The sequence below is a fragment of the Papaver somniferum genome, chromosome 6, assembly GCF_003573695.1.
Source record: "Papaver somniferum cultivar HN1 chromosome 6, ASM357369v1, whole genome shotgun sequence".
In the NCBI taxonomy this organism is placed as follows: domain Eukaryota; kingdom Viridiplantae; phylum Streptophyta; class Magnoliopsida; order Ranunculales; family Papaveraceae; genus Papaver; species Papaver somniferum.
Window position 1 is genome coordinate 106,146,793 of NC_039363.1, and position 9,097 is coordinate 106,155,889.

Consider the following 9,097-nt stretch of genomic DNA (forward strand, 5'->3'; position numbering starts at 1 on the left):
ATTAATGGAAATATATATTTATTTAATTAAGGAAACATTTATAGTAAAAAAAACTTAATAAATCATTTATTATGAGCAATTATTGAAAATCTAATTAACAGAACACTTTATAATGAACAAAAATTAATAAATCATCTATCATAAGCAATTGGTGAAACAATAATTAATGGATCATTTATTAACCGGTGCCATAATATGAATTACGTATAATTATATTAGATAATTTAGTGAAAATTGGATCTAATAACAAAATACAGAGACCCAAATACAACCACGACATTATTGTAATTAAGTAGGATATCGTTGAAAATGTATATTGCAGTTAAATATACAATAAATGAAATTCAAGAAAATGATAAAAACCCAAAAAATTCATACATGAAGCGTTGTCAAAAGAAATGGTTTCTCAAATATTATTACCTCGGAGTAATTTGATTGGTCAAAGATGTACGTTTTGGTGGAAGAAGATTGAGAAAACATGGAAAGAAGATTGACCAGAAGTATATTTTTGGATTTAAGTCTTTTTTTCTTTTTCTTCTTCCAATCTATCTTCCCTTCCTAATTTTATTTCTGATGTTTGCACCAAAGTGAGGAATTAAAGTTTTCAAAATCCTCTCATCCTAACGAATGTGAGTGAGAAAATGAATTGTTCTTTTTATAGGAAGATACGTATGTTATTTTCAGTTGATCAAATTTCTATATTTTGATTTTTACTTTTGAGATGGGATGAAGAGAATATGTAATGAATTTCTCTCAATTAAAGTGTGTATTCGTATAATCGACCGCAGTCGTGAATTTATCAATTGGGAAGAAAAACCAGGATCGGTCTTTATCTTTCTGGTAGGCTTGGGAATGTGTGTAAAATAAGAGAATAAGAAGCCTACATGTTATAACCGCAAGTGCACGATGTCGTGATGTAGTGTGTGCAAGTGCGAGTCGATCCACAGAGACTTGTGTGTGTAAGTTGAAGTTTCCTAAACTATTCTAAACTAAGCAGTGACAGTAAACAAGAATGTGAACTTCAGTGGCAGTGATAAAGAAACAAAGGCAGTGAGCCAAAGAACACAGAGTGTAAACACTAAGAATGAAGGTACTAGGGCAGTGAATCCACCACTAACTTATATTAGTTATTCTACTAGTGATCCTAACCTTGTCCTTATAGTTGATAACAGGGGAGATGCAAGTCTTATGTGTATCTAAGGTACCTCCTATATGAATAAATCAATCACAACAGCTAAGGTATCTTCTCCAAAGCATCAGCTGTCTGTTTAAGGCACAGCTGATCAAAGGGTCAAGATGTGTAATGAATCATGAGCTGCAGTTCTACAACACTGGAGTGTTCTAACTACAATGGATGCATGACATTCACTGTGAAAGGCTAGTGTTGAAGCCCTAAGACTGAGTTTCAATTTAAACATTTAAGCACAACAAGATTAATTCCATTAGCATGAATAATAAGTAACAAACTAGAGCTTCATCTAACCCTAGCAGATGGAATTAAAACATCATGAACATAATTGACAGTGCAAAACAATTGAAAATAACACAGTTGAGGAACTGGCTAGTCCAGTCCTCTTGGGTGAATCTCTGGCTAGCCCAGGCATGCCCCAACACAACACACAAGCCTTCTATTTATACCCAATTTCAATTCCCCCAAAATACCTAATTTCTAAAATTAGGGTTTACAAATTAAATCAAAAATTCTTACCAACTACTTCTGATATCCACTCAATTAGCTTGACCCACGCTTCCTCTTCTTCTCCTGCTCACTCTTCTGGTACAATTTCCCTAGCTCGAGCTATTCCATCATTTTCTCTCCTAGGGTTTCAGGAACTGTGAAGAGGAGAAAGTGATAGAATAGTAGGCTAGAATGATGGGGGATTAGGTGGTAGTGATGGGTTTGAGTGTTTGGGGATTTGACGGCTCGTGGAGGGGAGTGGTGGTGGTTGAGGCGACGGAGAGGGTATGGGGGTGGAGCAGTTGCAGAGAAATGAGGAGATGGGGGAGAAGTCGATGTAAATGGGATTAGGGTTCGTTTGGTTGAGGGTATAGGTTTCTGATGCTATGGTGTGAGGCGGAGACATCAAGAGTTGATGTACGGCGACGATAATCCGTTGGATGATCCCATATAGATTGACTCAAACGGCTAAGATGAAGAGGTATGTAGCGACAGTTGGATGATTTGATACAACGAAACCGACGGCTACAGATGGAGCTAGGTACTATGGTGTTTGACAGGAGATTTTGATTTTGATGCACTATGATGAAGCGACCGTAGGATGATGAGATGATCCAATCTGACGGCTCTCATGGAAATGGGTATGGATAATGGAAATGGATTTGGGTAAGGGTTTTGGGCCTTGGTATGCCAAGCCCATATCTTCTTTAAGAACAATTCTTCCTCTTCAAGCCCACTTCTAATTGATCCGGCTCTTGCAAACATCATTCTTCGCTGCCTTTCTGCGGGAGTCTTTGCCGTTTCTTTGCTCTTTTTGCTCTGTGAGTTAACCAGGCTTTATTTAGTACCTAAAAATGCAAAATTAATTAATAAAAATATTTATTCTTGAAAACAATGAAAATACAGAATATGGGATAAAATGTAGAATTAATGCACAAAAGATGAGTTAAATGCCAAGAAAAATATATAGAAATATGCACTTTTTAGAACTCATCAAATACCCCCAAACCTGAATTTTACTTGTCCTCAAGTAAAACAAAACTAAGGAAATCCTACCTATACCACTGTTGCTGGTCTCTCGATTGCATTTAGCGAATGCAATAAGCCTTTTAAACCACTAAGTGTCCCTAGTGGACGAGTTGAAATCTCGTGAAGGTTTGCTTAGAACGTACCTACAAAGTTCTAGGCCAAAATATAAGCTCATATTCCATCAAATGTGACATGTGCAAGACAGTTTAAGCTCACAGCAAAATGGAGATGTCAATCTAGCTATCAAAGGCACAATCCTAGCACTGATAACAAATAAAGACATGTGATAAGAGTGTAAAGTGTATCTACACATGTGTAAAGAAATATCGGATGTTATCACTACTAATCACCAAGAGATAGTTTCTCAGGCTAAGAACCAAGGTCGAAATCTAGCTAGCTTTCCGGACTTTACAAGAATTGTGAATGAGTTGGAGGTATTTCACAATTACTTTACTCGCGTTGTACATCAATGGCATACACCCTCCTTGCTTATTACAAGACTATTTACAACAAAAAGATGACTCTTTACATGACTCTTATTTACATTGACTACTCTCTTTTATTTTTGGAACAAGAGAGGATGGGATTGATAAATACTTGATTGAATTTTCTTTTTTTTCTTTTTTTGAATATATACATCGTTTTTTTTTTTTGATAAGGAAACACTTTTGATACATATACAAAAGGAAACAAAAAAATTACATGACACTTTGCAAGAGGTAGCCCTTTTTGATGCACCCAGTTAAATTCGATGGTTGTCTTTCTTAATGTAACCTCCACCTTCTATCCCAACCAACCAAAGAACAAGCTAGTCAAGTTTCGTTCAGTATTCTAAAGTGATTGGCAACTAAAACTTCCGATACAACACCTCAAGGATGAGGCTATACATGTATTGGTAGATCGTGCGCGTGCAAGTTTCTTATCACTATGTGAATTGTGCTAGAATCAGGGTGCCTAAATATCTAGACTAAGACTCCTAAAAATTACATATTTGCACAAGAGTCAACATTTCAAGGTAAATGAGCTCGATTTTTATGATTTTTCGATTTTTTAATTTTTTATTTTCAATTTTTTCAATTTTTTCAAAAAAGAAGGAGTTCTTGTTTTCAATTATGGCATATTATCATGGTATCTACTCTATACCCCCAAACCTAAACTAAACATTGTCCTCAATGTTTCAAAAGATGTAAAGAATTATAATACAACATTTGGAGAGGATTATGCTGAGTAGAGAAAAAGGAAAGAGAATACCCGGATGTCGGTGAAAGCAAGATTAGAACTCCGTTATTCAAGGCAAAAATCCAACATTTTCAGACGAGATCATATTGGATTAGCAAAATATATACAAAAGAAACAAAAGGGTTTTTAAAATTTTTATCTACTGGATTATATACAAGAAAATTTACCATACACTAACAATCTAAAGAGTTGAGGATCAACCCAAAAGACGGAGTGTAGACATTTCAACAGTTTCACACAATAATAATAGGAAAGAAATGCAAGTGAGGCTGTGAAACAAAATGAGCTACCCCCAAACCTGGATTTTTCAACAGATATAATTTTGGGTACAAAATCTCGCAGTTTTGGGGGTTCATCATGCACAAGGTCTAGCTCGAAATGAACTTTGCTAGGGACGGGCAAACATGCTAATTCCAACCGTGGCTCCTCAAAGATATTATACTTAGATGCAAAATAGTCCAAAAGGACTTGGGAAGCACACAGTTCCAAACCTAGGTTGGGCATTCTCAGAAAAAATGGTTTGACAATATCGGTACAAACCAAATCTAGGTTGGGTGGAAGGCCATCAGATTGTGACTTATGTAGGACGATAGGCACATCATTATTAATCACATCAACATCTCCTAAGTCTTCTACAAGTGTCACAACATGCTCACCATGCTCACACAAATCAGAATCATCAACATCATCAGAAGAATTATTCTCATGCATCGGCAAATCAGTGGAAACATCACAACGTGACCCAGGTAGAGAATCAGACACAACAATTATATTTTCATGCATATTAGTGTCAACAGAAGATTCTATATTACCTAAGTCATTTTCATAGGACAGATGCACATGCTCAAACTCAGTATCAACATCACATGTATATGGAATACTAGAAGAAACATCATTCATGAAGGTCGAGGCAGAGAAGCCTAATGTATTTGAACCCAAAGGTTCCATAACATTTTCAGTATAAACATGTTCTTCTAACATAACATCATAATCATCATCATCATCATGATAGGGATTTTGAAATCTAGGATAATTTTCAATCCTAAGGTCGGAGCTATCACAAGAATAAGACTCTAACTCATGGGGGTGACTCATACCATGTGGTGTTGTCCCTGTTTCCCTAACAGATTCCCATTGATGAGTTTTCTCTGCAATCTCAGCTAAAAATTTCCATGCATCATCCACAGATTTATCAAGAAATTTACCATTACACATAGACTCAACCATGGTTCGAGATTTAAAGTCTAGTCCCTCATAGAGGATGACGACAAGTCTCCACTTCTCAAATCCATGGTGCGGACATTCGCTTAACAAATCATTAAAACGTTCAAAATAGTGAAAAACAGTTTCCTCATCCAATTGGACAAAACAATTGATACTTTGACGAATAGCGATTGTCCTATGATGTGGAAACAATTTTTTGAAAAATAGATCTGTGAGTTGGTACCAAGTGTTGATTGATTGTGGTCTCAAACCATAAAACCATGTTTTGGCCCTTTCCTTTAGAGAAAATGTAAACAAACGCAATTTCAGACAGTCTTCGGACATATGATCAGGTTGCATAGTCCGACAAATTTGTTCAAACTCTCTTACATGAGTATAGGGGTTCTCAGAATCAAACCCTCGAAATATAGGAAGTATTTGTATCATGCTTGCATTTATTTTAAAAAAGGGTTATTGGTTTGAGGTAAGACAATACATGATAATGGAATTTTTCTTGTGGGATACATGTATTCATGGAGAGCACGAGGTTGGCCCATATTGAAAAGACACAAAGCCCACTATTTGGTTTTAATGGGTTTTCAAAAATTTGGTTTTTTATGGGAAAATTTTGGTTTTGATGGGAATGAAAAACATTTGGTTTTTATGGGTTTTGAAAACCCCTTTTGGTTTTAATGGGATGAGGCCCAGCTAACTGGTTCAAATTTTCTGTGGGACAAGCCCAGTGAACGGCCTAGGGATTTGAGTACACGGCCCAACTAACGAGTTCAGCGAACCAAGCCCAGGAATGCACGAGGCCCAGCTGGGTATTTGATTTTTGGGCTCTCAGTTAGCCAAAATACGAGGCCCACTTGGGCTTAAAAACGTTTTTCAAATTTTTGTTGGGTCAAGCCCACAGTTCCGTTCAAATTACAAACCCAATAGAAAATGGAAGCCCACAATTTGGGTTCTCTTAATGGGTTTAGGCTTACTCTTTAAGCACAGCCCAGCTGCTCTGATTTTGGTTGCACAGCCCAGTTGGGCTTGGTTCTCAGCAACAAGCTCAGACCAGCAACTCAACAATAGCAGAAGGAAAACAGCAGCAGCACGAGAGGCTGGCTGTAGCAATGGCCCAAGCACCAGCAGCAGTAGGAAGAAGTAGCAGCAGCAGCAGGGAGAAGAAGAAAGTAGCAGCACAGCTGCAGCAACAACAGCAAGAGCACCAGAGGCTCAGCACCAATTAGTAGCAGCACCAGCAGCAGCACAGGTTCAGAAGTACCTGTCACTCAACCAAGTTCTTAGTTCCAGAAGTTTCAATAACTTGAGAGCAAGATATGCAACTGCTACAAGATAAACATGGCCAGAGATGCTTGCACTACACAGCAGGTTACAGAGCTACTAAGATGCAAGAAAACAGATGATGCAGGATGAATATGAAAATGCAAGATGAATATGCTCCTAAGTTATGCAAATTATGCAATGATATGCAAGTATGACATGACAGTATGCAATGCAGCTAAGTTACACTAAGTTACACTACACAGCAGCTAAGTTACACAAAAAAAACAAAACAGCAAAGTAAGATAAAAAGAACAACAACCACACAACGCCAAGTCCTCGGCAGCGGCGCCAAAAACTTGGTAGGCTTGGGAATGTGTGTAAAATAAGAGAATAAGAAGCCTACATGTTATAACCGCAAGTGCACGGTGTCGTGATGTAGTGTGTGCAAGTGCGAGTCGATCCACAGATACTTGTGTGTGTAAGTTGAAGTTTTCTAAACTATTCTAAACTAAGCAGTGACAGTAAACAAGAATGTGAACTTCAGTGGCAGTGATAAAGAAACAAAGGCAGTGAGCCAAAGAACACAGAGTGTAAACACTAAGAATGAAGGTACTAGGGCAGTGAATCCACCACTAACTTATACTAGTTATTCTACTAGTGATCCTAACCTTGTCCTTATAGTTGATAACAGGGGAGATGCAAGTCTTATGTGTATCTAAGGTACCTCCTATATGAATAAATCAATCACAACAACTAAGGTATCTTCTCCAAAGCATCAGCTGTCTGTTTAAGGCACAGCTGATCAAAGGGTCAAGATGTGTAATGAATCATGAGTTGCAGTTCTACAACACTGGAGTGTTCTAACTACAATGGATGCATGACATTCACTGTGAAAGGCTAGTGTTGAAGCCCTAAGACTGAGTTTCAATTTAAACATTTAAGCACAACAAGATTAATTCCATTAGCATGAATAATAAGTAACAAACTAGAGCTTCATCTAACCCTAGCAGATGGAATTAAAACATCATGAACATAATTGACAGTGCAAAACAATTGAAAATAACACAGTTGAGGAACTGGCTAGTCCAGTCCTCTTGGGTGAAGCTCTGGCTAGCCCAGGCATGCCCCAACACAACACACAAGCCTTCTATTTATACCCAATTTCAATTCCCCCAAAATACCTAATTTCTAAAATTAGGGTTTACAAATTAAATCAAAAATTCTTACCAACTACTTCTGATATCCACTCAATTAGCTTGACCCACGCTTCCTCTTCCTCTCCTGCTCACTCTTCTGGTACAATTGCCCTAGCTCGAGCTATTCCATCATTTTCTCTCCTAGGGTTTCAGGAACTGTGAAGAGGAGAAAGTGATAGAATAGTAGGCTAGAATGATGGGGGATTAGGTGGTAGTGATGGATTCGAGTGTTTGGGGATTTGACGGCTCGTGGAGGGGAGTGGTGGTGGTTGAGGCGACGGAGAGGGTATGGGGGTGGAGCAGTTGCAGAGAAATGAGGAGATGGGGGAGAAGTCGATGTAAATGGGATTAGGGTTCGTTTGGTTGAGGGTATAGGTTTCTGATGCTAGGGTGTGAGGCGGAGACATCAAGAGTTGATGTACGGCGACGAGAATCCGTTGGATGATCCCATATAGATTGACTCGAACGGCTAAGATGAAGAGGTATGTAGCGACCGTTGGATGATTTGATACAACGAAACCGACGGCTACAGATGGAGCTAGGTACTATGGTGTTTGACAGGAGATTTGGTTTTTGATGCACTATGATGAAGCGACCGTAGGATGATGAGATGATCCAATCTGACGGCTCTCATGGAAATGGGTATGGATAATGGAAATGGATTTGGGTAAGGGTTTGGGCCTTGGGTATTCCAAGCCCATATCTTCTTTAAGAACAATTCTTCCTCTTCAAGCCCACTTCTAATTGATCCGTCTCTTGCAAACATCATTCTTCGCTGCCTTTCTGCGGGAGTCTTTGCCGTTTCTTTGCTCTTTTTGCTCCCTGAGTTAACCAGGTTTTATTTAGTACCTAAAAATGCAAAATTAATTAATAAAAATATTTATTCTTGAAAACAATGAAAATACAGAATATGGGATAAAATGTATAATTAATGCACAAAAGATGAGTTAAATGCCAAGAAAAATATATAGAAATATGCACTTTTTAGCACTCATCACTTTCCTAACTTGGCGACTTCATTTTATAATAAGATACAAACAAATAGGAACAAAAATATACCTATCTAGGGTACAATCCTTACTGTAATGACAAATCTTGACAATAAATAATTTTTTGTGTATGGATTTTGACTTGTGTTATCTGCCTCTAGTAATTATATGACGTGACAGTCTGTTTTTTTTTTAAATCTTTCATGTACTTTAATCGAGACTATTCAAAATGGCGACATAAAATTAATATAGTCTACTACTACTTATCAGCCGCCGCCGCCGCCACCACAAAACCATATGATACTATTTCTTTCTCCATCATGACCGCCGTCCACCTCCCGTTTACAGTTGTTCGTACTTCTAATTTTGAATTAAGACACCATGTATAAAGTTTTAATTGAACAAACCTAGGCCGTTAATTAATTTATTTCATTATATCTTTTTATTGTTATATTCTCTTTTGTATTGCGATCAATTTTCTTTTA